The following is a 14,656-nucleotide window of genomic DNA, read 5'->3' as shown; positions in this document are numbered from 1 at the left end:
ATATGAAATATCTTAGCCTATTCCACCTCTCCTTTTTTTCCTCCCATTACATTTCCCTTTTATCCACTGACTCCATTTTTACAATATATTATATCTTCAAATTCAGCTCTTTCCTGTGCTTCATCTCTAAAAGCTCCTACCTGCTCTATTAAATGAGAAGTTTCTTACGAATATTGTCAGTATCATTTTTCTGTGCAGGAATATATGTAGTTCATCATCCATTAAGTCCCTAATATTTTACCCTTCTCCACTCTCTATGCTTCACCTGAGTTCTGTATTTGAAGATCAACCTTTCTGTTCAGCTCTGGCCATTCTAAGAGGAACATTTGAAATTCCCCTGGTTCATTGAAAGTCCATCTTTTTCCCTGGAAGAGGACATTCAGTTTTGCTGGGTAGTTGATTCTCAGTTGCATTCTAAGCTCCTTTGCCTTCCAGTATATTATATTCCAAGCCCTATGAGCTTTTAATGTAGTTGCTGCTAAGTCCTGTGTGATCCTGACTGCAGCTCCACGATATTTGAATTGTGTCCTTCTGACTGCTTGTAACATTTTCTCTTTGACTTGGGAGTTCTGGAACTTGGCTATAATATTCCTGGGGGTTGTTTTTTTTGGATCTCTTTCCAGGGGAGATTGGTGGATTCTCTCAATTTCTATTTTGTCCTGTGCTTCTAGGATATCAGGGCAATTTTCCTGTAGTAAATTATTTAAAAATGATGTCAAGGCTCTTTTCCTGATCATGACTTTCAGGTATTCCAATAATTTTTAAGTTATCTTTCTTGAATCTGTTTTCCATATCAGTTATTTTTTCAATGAGATGTTTCACATTTTCTTCGAATTTTTCATTCTTTTGGTTTTGAAGTATTGTGTCTTGATTTTTTGTAAAGTCAGTAGCCTCCCTCATTTCCATTCTACATCTGAATGATTTGTTTTCCTCAGAGAGCTTTCTTATCTCTGTTTCCATCCGGCCAATTCTGCTTTTTAAAGCATTTTTCTCCTCAATAACTTTTTGAACTGTTTTATCCATTTCATCTATGCTGGTTTTTAACATGTTATTTTCTTCAACATTTTTTTTTTTGGATCTCCTTGACTAAGCTGCTGGACTTCATTTTCATGTTTTTCCTGCATCTCTCTCATTTCTTTTCCCAATTTTTCTTCTTTCTCCCTCAATTGATTTTCAAAATCTTTTTTGAGCTCTTTCATAACCTGAACCCAATTTCTTGTTTTTCTTGGAGTCTTTAGATACAGGAGCTTCTACTTCCTCATCTTCTGACTGAGTATTTTGATCCTTCTTGGGAACATAGACAAAGTAGTTCTCAATGGTGTTCCTCTTTTTTTCCTCGGCTGACTCATTTCTCCGGCCTGTGCCTGGTTTTGGGTGCTTTCTGAGCTTTTGAGTATTATTGGCATACCCCCCTCCCTCACAAGGGTCTTAGTATGTGAAGCTCTGTCTTCCCTTCTGCTCTGTGAATGACCATAAGCACACACCCTCTGCCATGGGGCTGAGGTGGGGGGGGGGGCTGCTTCTCTTCCGGGGAGGCCTAGACTGTAATCAGGATCTGAATGTGGTCAGAGCCCCAGAGTCCTGTTCCAGATACAGAGGATAGACCTAGGAAGTCTCTCTCCACTCCCCTACCTAGGCTGCGTACTTAAGGCTCCTTTGCCTGGGGGCTCCTGCTTACTGACTTAGCCTGCTTCTGGTTCCTGGTTCCTGGATCTGGGCTTCTGGGACCATGCTGCTTGCTGCGTGCCCTGAGTGCCCTGGCTAGCTCTGGCAGAGGTCCCCTGCTGATTTTCCAAGTTGTGCCCAGTGCTCCCTGGGTTGTAGGTCAGGAAACTCCCCCACTGCTGTGAGCCACAGCTCCTTGTGCTCTTGGGCTGCCTCCAGGAGGCTGTAGTTCCTTCACTCTGGTGGGCCGCCCCTCTAATCCCATGGAGTGGAGCCTTTGCACTATTTTCCAGTTTACCTTGAACTGGAGAATTACCTCACTGGATCTCTCTGTGGGTTCTCTCCCTTCAAAAATTTAGTTATAGTCCTTATTTTATAAGTTTGGAAATATGAGAGAGAGAGCACCTAAAAGAGGATCCTCTCCAGTTGCCATGTTGGCTCTGCTCCCCCACCTTTTGTTTTTTCTTAAAGGTAAAGGAGCTCATTCCTATATTTTAGATCTGGACTCTTTCAGGAAATTGTAAAATGGGGCCCACATGTTTTCTTTTCATGATTACTTGGTTAAATATGATTTACTTGCTTGATTTAATTATTATTTGATAAAGGTCCAATTAAAAACACATATTTTTGTTTGTGTGTATATATATATATATATATACACATATGTGTGTGTGTGTGTTTATGCATACATACATTCATACTCATGATATGTGACTGCCCCTAAAATATTTTGCCTATAAATGTCAGCTAAATCACAGGAACACTTCTATTTTCTCGCTCAACCATAGTATGATGGAAAGAGCATTGGACTCTGGCAATTAGTTAGACCTGGCTTCTAATAAGTTTCCTCAATTTTAACTTCAGAATTCACTAGCTTTAGGATAGTATATTGGGGTTTTATTGGCAAAAATATTAGAATTGTTTGCCTTTTCCTTCTTTCAGCTTGTACTACAGATGAAGAAGTGAGGTAAACAGGATCATACATCTGAAGCCAGATTTGAACTCAGGAAGGCTAGTCTTCGATTTCAGGTCTGTCACTCTAACCATGTGTCATCTAACTCTTCTAAATCCTTGCCCTACCTGATTAATAAGTGGTTAGATTTAAATGAAATATTGTATATATTTTGAAAACTGTAAATCACAATATAAATGTATTGTTATTTAGTGGTGCCAAAATATCTCCAGTCACTTTTTATTGGTCTGTAAAGAAAGAAATGAGCAAGAAATTGTCTTATTTTTTAAAAAAGGAAGATGGGCGGCTAGGTGGCGTAGTGGATAGAGCACCAGCCTTGGAGTCAGGAGTACCTGAGTTCAAATCCGGGCTCAGACACTTAATAATTACCTAGCCATGTGGCCTTGGGCAAGCCACTTAACCCCATTGCCTTGAAAAATCTTAAAAAAATAAAAAAATATAAAAAGGAAGAAACGAAAGAAACCATGAATTCTATGGAATGAAGGAAAAGAACAGTGAAAATTATAAACTTTAAAGAAGTCACCAATTTCATTTGGGAATGGAAAATAGACTTTTAAAAATCTTAATTATGCTTAAATATCAGAATTGGAGGAGATGTTTCTAGGGAAATAGGTCATTTGGCCTGAAGGAAAAACAAATTGTTTCTTTGACCTTTTTCCTTGTAGACTTGTTTTGGAGTATCTCTTCTAAAAATTAAAAGGTCATGAAGGGAAGAAGCTTGTTCAAGAACAGAACATATTGCATAGTTTTAGTTTAAATTATTAAAAATCAAAACATTTTAGTTTCTAGTTATAAATTAAGAAGATATAATTCCTCTTCAGAACTTTACAGTTTAACTAAATGAATATTTTAAAATAAATATTAAATAAAAAAGGTTTTTTTTGAGGTAGTAGTGTTTGTAATCTGATATTGGAAGCTAAAAACATTTAAACATTTTAGATGGCTGTCAGTTAACCTAAAAATAGAAAAGTGAAAGGTGGTGTAGTATCCCAGTAATAATTATTCATACAATGTTATTTTTAAGTGGTTTGAGACTATAATTTAGAATTTTTCAAAAATTAAACCAATTATTTTTTATGAAAACATTTAATTGGTATCTGTTGTGAACTTAAATTTGTTATATAATAAAAATGGATTGTTAACAAGTCTTAAGTTTAAAAGTCTCAAAATTATCACTAATTTTTAGTCATACTGTTTTATATTTAATAATCTATTCCTTTAGCCTATCAGTTATAGCAAACAAATAAATTGAGAACTCTGGGAGGTGTTCAGAATTCTTGTAAAGAATCAATTCTGGAATTCTTCTGCACTCCAAGTACTGTGATTTTGATTTAGTCCCAACAAAATGAACAGGGAAACATACTTTCTGAAGACTGGATAAATGTCAGACATATCATATGTACTGCAATTTTTCTAGTGTATGTTAATGCTGTTGTTTTCCAATGTTGTCAATGATTAATGAAACACAAATTAATTTTGAAGAATTACTGAACTCATAATCTTAGTGAATACATTTTTTGTCATTCATTTTCTCAGTTACTAGATACTTATAGTAAATTCCTATTCTGTAAAGGTCAAAGAATTTTTTTATTTTATAAAAGGACCTTCAATTTGCTTACTTTGTTTTTTTATTTTTATTTTTTGTAGTGCAGTGGGGTTAAGTGGTTTACCCAAGGCCACACAGCTAAGCCACATAACTAGGTAATTATTAAATGTCTGAGGCCGGATTTGAACTCAGGTACTCCTGTCCCCAAGGCCAGTGCTCTATCTACTGCACCACCTAGCCTCCCTGAAAAGGGCCTTCAATTTGAAAGGTTGGGAATTGTTAGAATGGTAATAGACATTGCAAATTAAGATTTTTAACCTTCATTGTATAATTTTAAACTGCCATCTAATCTATTGCTTTTTGAATGCTTATGTACAGATTGAATTTTAATGTAATAACTTTGGGACCTTAATGAAACTCTTTGAACATCTGTAGTTAGTAACTTCCAGATAAAATTTTCACTAATGATTTAAGATACTGCAAAAAAAAAAAATGAATAGGGGCGACTAGGTGGCACAGTGGATAAAGCACGGGCCCTGGAGTCAGGAGTACCTGGGTTCAAATCCAGTCTCAGACATTTAATAATTACCTAGCTGTGTGGCCTTGGGCAAGCCACTTAACCCCATTTGCCTTGCAAAAACCTAAAAGAAAATGAATATCATGTAAAGATTCAGTATTTTTCACAGCAATAGTTTAGCTGAACTTTATACTTCATATTTGTATGTAGTATCCTATTTTAACCTAATGCCACATATATGAGAGTAGCATATGTCTCAGCCAACAGATTATAATTGAGGATATTCTCTGCTTTGGGGATGAAGGGGTTGGAGAGTTTTAATATATATATATATATATATATATATATATCAAACAATCAAGTAGTAACATGGTGCTTATTTATCAATGATGACTTCTTTCTATGTGCATTTCTTTATAAAGACATAGGTCAATAAACAGTTAGTAGTCCGGGAGAAATAAAAAGTTTATTTGATGGATCAGAGAGGAAGTGTGGCATAAGAGAAAGCACTGAATTTGTAATTTGGAGAAACCTGTATTCAAATATTCTGACTTTGACACTAGTTGTTTGACCTTATTCAAGTTATGTAACTTTATAGAGCCTGTCTCTTCATCTGTAAAATGAGAAGTTGATATTTGTATTAACTATATATGGGGTTATTAGGAAGAAAACATATGTAAACATTAAAACAGTTTTAAAATGGGATATCATTGTTATTACTACTTTAGTTTTTATTTTCATGAATACTCTAACATAGATAATATGTACATTCTAGAGTGTAAAATTAAGTACTTTAAGATTTTAGGTAGAGAGAATGCATGCATGTTTGACCCTGAGAAATTTGACAAAAAGGTAGACTGAAGCAAGTTTTCTTTGAACAATATAATAATTTGTTAAGAGGGTACATTCCTATTAATAAAGAAGGTCTAAATGACTTGTCTCATTTTAGCCAAAGACAAAGTTGAAACCACAACTCCTTTATATAAGCATAAAACAAAAAATAGAATGGAGTAGGGGAGGAAATCATACAACTGGTTGTGGATTTGGTACATTGTGGCGGTGAGAAATCATGATTGTTTGCATTAAAGGAAGGGATATATACACATGTACATACATAGAACCAGGACCACCCCCCTCTCTGTGTTAAGGGAATGTTTTAATGGCTTTATGGCACTCAGCTACATTCTAAGGCTATTGATAGTGGACCAGGGATTGTAGACTCAGAGGCACCTGGGAATGAGATAAAACCACTTTTAAATGGGCAAGATTGAGGCTAAGATGAGGCAAAGTCAGTTTATCTGCTCCTAAGGATAGTACACAGATGTCATGTGTTTCTCAGGAGGTTTTTTAGGTTATGAGGGATAACAAGCTTCTTTGCTACAAAGTAATTTGGAGATGGTGCTGGGATAATGGTTGCATTAGAGTTGAAATGTTTTATGAGAATATTGAGGTTTTGTACTTTAACTCAGAGTTTTTCTTTAAATATGATCAATGGAGAGAATACACTTTGCCATCTAACTATGAGAAAGGAAGATTGAACTTTTGAACATTTCTACACTTAAACAGGAGGGAATGGTTTATTGTAAAATACAGGATAAAATTACTTACGGAATGAAATAGAAACATAAAATACAGCATTAATAGTTGATTTTCATATGTTACACCTAGGGCATTGTGGAGGCTGTTGGTTCTTGGACTGTCCCTTAAGAAATGGGGAATTGAAAATGTAAAGAGAAAAAACAGCATACGGATTAGAATGAACAAAGGCATGAGGTAGCAAAACTTGAGTTTTGTTCAGGAGATTGTTTGGCTAGAATGTAGAGAACTTGAAATAGTATGAGTCATTTAAGTTAAGACTAGAAAGGTAAGGTGGGATTGGTTTCTTCCTAAGACCAGAACAACCATGTTAGTTATGAGAAAAATTCTAAAAAGTTAACAGGAAGGAGGGAGAATAACCCAGAGAGCTAAGTTGGTCTAGGGCCTAAGTGGTGCTGGTGTTAATTTCTCTCTCTCTCTCTCTCTCTCTCTCTCTCTCTCTCTCTCTCTCTCTCTGTTTTAAAACTTTGATTTAATTTGGATTTAAATACCAAAAAACCTGGTCATTTTTATTTATACCTTCGGGCAAGCCACTTAACTCCATTTGCCTTGCAAAATCCTAAAAAAAAATTCATATTTCCAGGGTTTTCTGAGATCATCTATTTCATCACTTATGACACAAAAATTTTAAATTGTATTCAGAAAGGCAGTTCAGTCATTCTCCATCTGATGAACACCCTCCCTTAGATTCAGGTTTGTTTTGTTTGCTTGCTGCTATTCACTCCCTGGTATTAGCTTCCCTCTTAAACCACTCCCTCTCATGTCTTCCCTTGTTTCTCCCTTGAGTATGATAAATTTTTACAGCAATTCTGTTTGTATCTGTTCAGCTGTTCTTTGTCTATTTCAATGAGCCCATTTGAAAGAAATTCATCTAATGCCTACTCTACTCTCTTCCACCATCTACTCATGAGAAATAACTGTTTCTACTTTCTTATTCCTTTCTAAAAGCAATTAGTATATTGCTTTTACTCCCTTTATTCTCTTTAGTCTCTTAAAACTCTTTGAACTTATCTACCCTGAGGTCTTCTCTTTTTCTTATGCCCTCAAAATCCATTGAAGACATTAAAGTTCTAAATAGATACTTGTTTATTCTTCCCTTATGAGAATGTTAGCCCTATATCATCATACAGCCTCTTTCTGATTGCTTTGCATTTGTTGCTTTTAGACTTGAAATATCTCTGTGTGGTCTTTGGTTGTGCAATGAATCTACCTGCATATTTGCCTGTACTAACACAGACTTTGCTGGCAGCACCCTTTTCTATCACCTATAGATGTTTAGCTATTTTTTGGTACAGATCTGGAGTTAAAGAAGTCATTATTAATTTTAATGAGTTTCTAGATCTTTATTAAGTCTGGCAGAAATTTCAGAGTTTTCCTGGAATAGATATGTGGGAATAAGGCCCCCAAGCTTCCTTTCAGACAGCTACCTTGTCCAGAAGTCCTTTTTTTTAAAAAAAAAATTAATTAGTTTTTGTTGCATTTTATGATCCAAAATGTTTCCCTCCTCTCACAAGAAAAGAACACCATTTGACACAGTAACATATATAGAGAGGTAAAACCATTCTGTTTATCAGTTCATTCTCTGGAAATGGATAGCATCTTCATAGGTGCTTTGCAGTTAATTTGATAATACTCAAAATAGATTAGTCATTCATAATTACTCTTTGAACAGTATAATTTTTACTGTAGTTTTCTTTTGTTTCTACTCATTTCTTTTTTAAAAATCTATATAGTTTGGATTTTTTCCAATTACATGTAAAGATAGTTTTCAACATTCATTTTTTTTTTGCAAGGCAGTGGGGTTAAGTGGCTTGCCCAAGGCCACACAGCTAGGTAATTATTAAGTGTCTGAGGCTGGATTTGAACTCAGGTACTCCTGACTCTAGGGCTGCTGTTCTATTCACTGTGCCACCTTAGCCGCCCCCAACATTAATTTTTTTCTTAAATTTTTAAAGATTTTATGTGAGTTTTGAGTTTTACAATTTTTCTCCCAATCTTACTTCCCTCCTTCCACCCCCCCTCCCCCCACGGAAAGCAATCTGTCAGTCTTTATTTTTTCGTGTCGTACATTGATCCAAATTGAATGTGATAAGAGAGAAATCACATCCTTAAGGAAGAAACAAAAAGTATAAGAGATAAAAGATCAGACAATAAGATATCTTTTTTTTTTTCTAAATTAAAGGGACTAGTCCTTGAACTTTGTTCAAACTCCACAGCTCTTTATCTGGATACAAATGGCACTCCATTGCAGACAGCCCAAAATTGTCCTTGGTTGTTGCACTGATGGAGCGAGCAAGTCCATCAAGGTTGAACATCATCCCCATGTTGCTGATAGGGTGTACATTGTTTTTCTGGCTCTGCTCATCTCACTCAGCATCAGTTCATGCAAATCCCTCCATGCTTCCCTGAAATCCCATCTTTCCTGGTTTCTAATAGAACAATAGTGTCCCATGATATACATATGCCACAGTTTGCTAAGCCATTCCCCAATTGAAGGACTTTTACTTGATTTCCAACTCTATGCCACCACAAACAGTGCTGCTATGAATATTTTTGTACAAGTGATGTTTTTACCTTTTTTTCATCATCTTTTCAGGGTGTAGACCCAGTAGTGGTATTGCTGGATCAAAGGGTATGCTCATTTTTGTTGCCCTTTGGGTGTAGTTCTAAATTTCTCTCCAGAAAGGTTGGATGAGTTCACAGCTCCACCAACAGTGTAATAGTGTCCCAGATTTCCCACAACCCTTCCAACAATGATCATTATCCTTTCTGGTCATATTGGCCAGTCTGAGAGGTATGAGGTAGTACCTCAGAGAAGCTTTGATTTGCATTTCTTTTTTTTAAATTTATTCTTATTTTGTACAAATAATTTTTTTTCTATACATTACTAAAATATTCTTATTTAAGAGTAAACATAATACCCCCTCCCCCCAAGAAAATATAGACCTGCATAAGTGATAAAGGGGAGAGAAAAACATAAAATTAAAATTAAAAAATAATAAGAATAACAACAACAATAATAATTGTAGGTATGGCCAGGTGGTGCAGCAGCCAGAGCCCCAGTCCTGGAGCCAGGAGCACCCGAGCCCAAATCCAACCCCAGATATCTAACAATCACCCAGCTGTGTGACATGCAAGCCACCCCAACCCCATTGCCCTACAAAAAGCAAAAAAAAAAAGACCCAAAATAAAATAAAATAGTAATAATAATAATAGTAGGGGCGGCTGGGTGGTAGACAAATCACTGGGCCTTGAGCCAGGAGCACCCAGTTCCAAATCCGGCCTCAAACACCCAACAATTCCCCAGCTGTGCGGCTCCAGGCAGGCCACCCAGTCTCACTTGCCCTGCAACACCCCACAAGAAAATAATAATAATAAAAAATGTGCTTCAGTCTGTGTTCCAACCCCACCAGCTCTGTCATGGGTGGATCATATTCTTTATGATAAGTCCATCACAAAAGTACTTCTATATTTTTCTACCGTTGCCATTGCTGATCGCAACTCCCTCCATTCATACTTCTCTACTACCATGAACTATATTTTCTCTCTCCTTTCACTCTGTCTCTGCTGTAGGGTAGTTGAGTGGTGCAGCAGACAAATCCCTGACCCTGGGATCAAGAGACCCTGAGCCCACATGCCACCCCTTACCCAGCATCCACCCTGCCCTATGGTCCCAGATAGGCCATCCAATCCCAGCCCCTTGCAAGAAGCAAAAAAAAACCATGTGTTATATCTGACCACTCTCCCCACATGGTCCATCCTCTCCTCCATCACTCACATTCCCTCCCCCTTCGCCCTATCCCCCTTCTCCTTACTACAGATGTCTATACCCCATTGAGTATATATGCTATTTCCTCTCCTAGTCACCTCTGATGAGAGCAAAGATTCCCGCATTCCCCCTCACCTTCCCCCCTTCCATATCATTGCAATAACTCATTGTAATAAAGAAAAATCTTTTTATATGAACTATCTTAGCCTATTCCTCCTCCTCTCCTTTTTCTTTCTCCCATTACATTTCCCTTGTTATCTATTGACTCCATTTTTACACCACAATATATCTTCGAATTCAGTTTTCTCCTGTGTTTCATCTATAAAAGCTCCTTCTACCTGCTCTATTAAATGAGAAGGTTCATATGAGTATTATCAGTATCATTTTTCTATACAGGAATACATGTAGTTCATCATCATTAAGTCCCTCATATTTTCCTCTTCTCCTCCACTCTCTATGCTTCACCTGAGTCCTGTATTTGAAAATCAAACCTTCTTCTGTTCAGCTCTGGCCATTCCAAGAGGAACATTTGAAATTCCCCTAGTTGATTGAAAGTCCATCTTTTTCCCTGGAAGAGGACGTTCAGTTTTGCTGGGTAGTTGATTCTCGGTTGCATTCTAAGCTCTTTTGCCTTCTGTAATATTATATTCCAAGCCCTATGAGCTTTTAATGTAGTTGCTGGTAAGTCTTGTGTGATCCTGACTCCACGATATTTGAATTGTGTCCTTATAGCTCTTGTAATATTTTCTCTTTTCACTTGGGAGTTCTGGAACTTGGCTATAATATTCCTGGGGGTTGTTTTTTTTTTTTTTGGATCTCTTTCTCAGGGATGATTTTCATTTCTGTAATAATTAATGATTTAGAGCAATTTTTCATATGGCTATGGATTGCTTTGATCTCCTCATCTGTACATTGTCTTTGCATATCCATTGACCATTTGTCAATTGGGGAATGGCTTTTTGTTTTAAAAATATGACTCAGTTCTCTGTATATTTTAGAAATGAGTCCTTTGTCAGAATCATTAGTTGTAAAAATTGTTTCCCAATTTACTACATTTCTTTTGATCATGGTTACAGTGGTTTTGTCTGTACAAAAGCTTTTTAATTCAATGTAATCAAAATTATCTAGTTTGTTTTTGGTGATGTTCTCCAACTCTTCCTTAGTCATAAACTGCTCCCCTTTCCATAGATCTGACAGGTAAACTAGTCCTTGATCTTCTAATTTGCTTATGGTATTGTTTTTTATGTCTAAATCCTGTATCCATTTGAATCTTATCTTAGTATAGGGTGTGAGGTATTGGTCTAATCTAAGTTTCTTCCATGCTAACTTTCAATTTTCCCAGCAGTTTTTATCAAAGAGAGAGTTTTTATCCCAATAGCTGGACTCTTTGGGTTTATAAAACAGCAGATTACTATAATTGTCTCCTGCTGTTGCACCTAATGTATTCCACTGGTCCACCACTCTATTTCTTAGCCAATACCAAACAGTTTTTTATGACTGATGTTTTATAATATAATTTTAGATCCTGTAGGGCTAAGCCTCCTTCTTTTGTACTTTTTTCCATTAAATTCCTGGAAATTCTTGACTTTTTATTTCTCCATATAAATTTTCTTACAATTTTTTCTAACTCATTAAAGTAAATTTTTGGAATTTTGATTGGTAGGGCACTAAACAGGTGGTTTAGTTTTGGTAGAATTGTCATTTTTATTATATTAGCTCTACCTATCCACGAGCAGTTGATATTTGCCAATTTATTTAAATCTGATTTAATTTGTGTGAGAAGTGTTTTAGAATTGTTTTCAAAAAGTTTCTGAGTCTATCTTGGCAAATAGACTCCCAGGTATTTTTTATTGTCTGAGGTTACTTTGAATGGAATTTCTCTTTCTACCTCTTGCTGCTGTATCTTGCTAGACATATATAGAAAAGTTGAGGATTTATGAGAGTTTATTTAATAACCTGCAACTTTGCTAAAATTGCTAATTGTTTCCAGTAATTTTTTGGATGATTTCTTGGGATTCTCTAGGTAGACCATCATGTCATCTGGAAAGAGTAAGAGTTTTGTCTCTTCCTTCCCAATTCTAATTCCTTCAATTTCTTTTTCTTCTCTAATTGCTGAAGCTAACATTTCTAATACAATATTGAATAGTAGTGGTGATAATGGGCACCCTTGTTTCACCCCTGATCTTATTGGGAATGCCTCTAGCCTCTCCCCATTGAATCAACATTCATTTTTGTAAAATTTTTCTCCCTTTTTCCCTTGCCTTACCTTTTCCTCAAGACAATAAGTACTCTGATATAGGTTATACATATGCAGTCACATTAAACTTATTTCCATAATTTATTTTTCATAGTATATTTCTATAGTCAGGTTGTGAAAGAAAAATAAAAGGTGGAAACCATGAGAAAGAAAAACAAAAATAAAATAGAGTGAAAATATTTTTCTTTGATCTGCTTTCAGACTCCATGGTTCTTTCTAAGAAAGTAGGTATTTTCCATCACTACTCTTTCAGTATTTCTTTGATCACTGTAATACTATTAAGAGGTAAGTTTATAATAGTTGATCATCACAGTCTTGGTGCTCTTGTGTTAAGTGTTCTCCTTGAGTTCATGAAAGTCTTCTCATATTTTTCTGATATCTGCCTACTCATCATCATAATTTCTTACAATCAATAGTACTCTATCATATTCATATACCAAAATTTGGTCAATCAATCCCTAATTAATGGGAGTCTCCTTAATTTCTAGTTCTTTACTAGTACAAAAAGAGCTGCTGTAGATATTTTTGTACATGTGGATCTTTCTTCCCTTTTTATATTCTCTTTGACATATAGACCTAGTAGTGGTTTTGCTGGATCAAAGGGGATGCAGAGTTTCATTGTCCTTTGCGCATAGTTTCAAATTGTTCTCTAGAATAGTTGGATCAACTAACAATTCACCCACAGTACTTTAGTGTCCTAGTTTTTTACATCCTTTCCAACATTAATCATTTTCCTTTTTTGTCATTTTAGATAACTTGATAGGTATGAAGTGGTACCTCAGAGTTGTTTAATTTTCAATTTCCAATCAATAATGACTTGGAGCATTTTCCTTTGATTATAGATAGCTTTAGTTTCTTCATCTTAAAACTGCCTATTCATATTCTTTGACCACTTATCATTTGAAAAATGACTTATATTCTTATAAATTCTACTAAGTTCTTTACAAATTTTAGTAATGAGACCTTAACAGAAATACCGACTAAAAATTGTTTCCTAACTTTTTGTTTACCTTTTAATCTTGTTTGCATTGGTTTTGTTTGTGTAAAACTTTTTTAGTTTAATGTAATCAAAATTATCTGTTTTGCATTTCATAATGTTGTTTGGTCATAAATTCTTTTCCTCTTTGTAGATGTGACAGGAAAACTATTCCTTTCTCTCCTATTTGACTTATTATATCACCCTTTATGTCTAAATCATATATTCATTTTGACCTTATCTTGGTTTATAGGGTTTGAGAAGGTGGTCTATGCCTATTTTCTGCTATACTAATTGTCTAGGTTTCCTAGAAGTTTTTCTTATTCCAGAAATTACAGTTTTTGGATTCATGAAATATTAGATGTTTATGAAATATTAGTGCTGTTTCTTGTACATATGAACTATTCCACCAATCCACTACTTTATTTCTTAGCCAGTACCAAATAGTTTTGGTGATTGCCACATTATAATAGTTTTATATCTTTTATAGTTAAGCCACTTTCCTTTTCTTTTTTTATTAATTTCCTTGATATTCTTGACCTTTTGTTTTTCCAGATGAATTTTTTTATTTTCCTAGCTTTATGTAATAATTTTTGATTACTTAGTTGGGATGCTATTGAATGGATAAATTTAAAAAAATTTGTCATTTTTATTAAATTGGCTCTATCCATCCATAAACAATGAATATTTTTCCAGTTATTTAAAACTGACTTAATTTGTACAAAAAGTGTTTTATATTAATATAGTTCAGGGATTTTGTCTCAGCAGATATATGCAGTCTGTGGTTATTTTAAATGGTCGTTTATTGTCTCCTTTGGATTTTATTGGTGATAAATAGAAATGCTGATGATTTATGTGGGTTTATTTTATATCCTTTTACTTTGTAAAATGATTGTTTCCTTTAGCTTTTTAATTGGATCTCTAGAAATTTTCAAGTACATTGTTATATCATCTGCAAAAAGAAAGTTTTATTATCTCATTGGCCATTCTGACTTCTTTAATTTCTTTTTCTTCTTATTGCTAGAATTTCTATTACAGTATTTAACAGTATATAGTGGGCATCTGTGTTTCACTCCTGATCTGATTAGATTCTAGCTTATTCCTATTACAAATACTTGCTGATGATTTTAGCTAGACACTTCTTATCATTTTAAGGAAAAATCCATTTATACTAATGCTTTCAAGTGATTTTAATAGGAATGAATGTTGTATTTTATCAAAAAACTTTTTTTGCATCTATTGATATGGTCATATGATTTCTGTTACCCTTGTTATTAATATGATCAATTATATTAAGCTTTCCTTATGTTAATCCTTCCCACAGCATCCCTGATATAAATCCCATTTGGTTACAGTA

At 35.0% G+C, this 14,656-nt stretch overlaps 1 protein-coding gene across 13 annotated transcripts in view; it reads left to right on the top strand.

Moving 5' to 3' along the window:
- Positions 1-14,656, top strand: part of MRTFB (myocardin related transcription factor B) — a 328,483-nt gene that overhangs the window by 103,061 nt on the left and 210,766 nt on the right. For 7 of the 13 annotated variants that reach the window (XM_074196428.1, XM_074196427.1, XM_074196430.1 and 4 more), the window contains one exon: positions 2,608-2,694. The exons of the other annotated variants lie outside the window; for them this stretch is intronic. The gene's annotated coding sequence lies outside the window, so the exon portion shown is untranslated. The remainder of the gene's footprint in view (positions 1-2,607; positions 2,695-14,656) is intronic. 13 annotated transcript variants of the gene reach the window in all.

Source organism: Macrotis lagotis, chromosome 8 (assembly GCF_037893015.1).
Source record: "Macrotis lagotis isolate mMagLag1 chromosome 8, bilby.v1.9.chrom.fasta, whole genome shotgun sequence".
Classification (NCBI taxonomy): Eukaryota; Metazoa; Chordata; class Mammalia; order Peramelemorphia; family Peramelidae; genus Macrotis; species Macrotis lagotis.
The sequence above is the reverse complement of the archived record's forward strand: the minus strand, read 5'-3'. Positions and strand labels throughout refer to the sequence as shown.